The following is a 1,234-nucleotide window of genomic DNA, read 5'->3' as shown; positions in this document are numbered from 1 at the left end:
TTTGTTGGAACTCGATAATTATTCTAATTATATTTTAGATTTTATATATTTTAAAATGAGATGTTCATCATCTATTTGATTATGTTTATCCACATTTATTTATATGAATTCAAATATCGAGCTTTAATAAGTTGTACTTATGCATAATTACTTGTAATCTTAAATTTTAAGTAATATGCATCAATATACAGTACTTTATGCATAACAAAAATATATCGATATTCGTATCAAATTAACTATTTAAAATTCATCATTTATTGTATAATTTTTTAATTCAATTTTTTATTATAACTTAATTTAGATACAACGACGAAGTAATTTATATTTGGTTTAATAATATAATTTTCTTATAAAGATAATAATTAGGGAAAATTGCATCAAAATGGAACCAACTTTCACATGATTCCTATTTTGGGGAACGAACTTTCAAAATCGTCATTTTGGGGAACCAACTTTCACCTGATTCCTATTTTGGGGAACCAACTTTCAAAATCGCCATTTTGGGGAACCAACTTGCACCTAATTCCTATTTTGGGGAACCAACTTGCAAAATAATTATAGAAAAATGGGAAAATTACACCAAAATGGAACCAACTTTCACYTGATTYCTATTTTGGGGAACCAACTTTTAAAATCGTCATTTAGGGGTCTCTATCGAACTCTTTGTTTATTTAAGAGTCATAATTGATCTGTTGAACATGTAACAAATAATTTAAGGGTCTCTATCAAACTTTTGGTTGGATTTGCCAAATTTGATTTAAACTTTAATATTGACACAGATTGGTTAATATAAAAATCTTGAATGTGATATTTAATATTTATTTTTTGTTGCATCAATTAATTTTTTTCTATTAAATTGATTTTTTATTGCATTAGTAAAAAACAATTTTTATCGTGGTAATTTGGATTTTTTTCGAAAAATCTTCAATTTGATATCTGAATTTAAAAAAACGAGATTTGAAATGAAAAATATATTTTATTGCATTAATTTTTGAAAAGAAATGAATTTTAGTTATTTTTCTATAATTATTTTGCAAGTTGGTTTYCCAAAATAGRAATCAGGTGCAAGTTGGTTCCCCAAAATGACGATTTTGAAAGTTGATTCCCCAAAATATGAATCAAGTCCAAGTTGGTTCCCTAAAATGACGATTTTGAAAGTTGGTTCCCCAAAATAAGAATCAGGTGAAAGTTGGTTCCCCAAAATAAAAATCAAGTGAAAGTTGGTTCCCCAAAA

This window comes from Cynara cardunculus, assembly GCF_001531365.2.
Source record: "Cynara cardunculus var. scolymus isolate 2C chromosome LG 3, CcrdV1, whole genome shotgun sequence".
Classification (NCBI taxonomy): Eukaryota; Viridiplantae; Streptophyta; class Magnoliopsida; order Asterales; family Asteraceae; genus Cynara; species Cynara cardunculus.
This window is presented reverse-complemented; position numbering follows the sequence as displayed.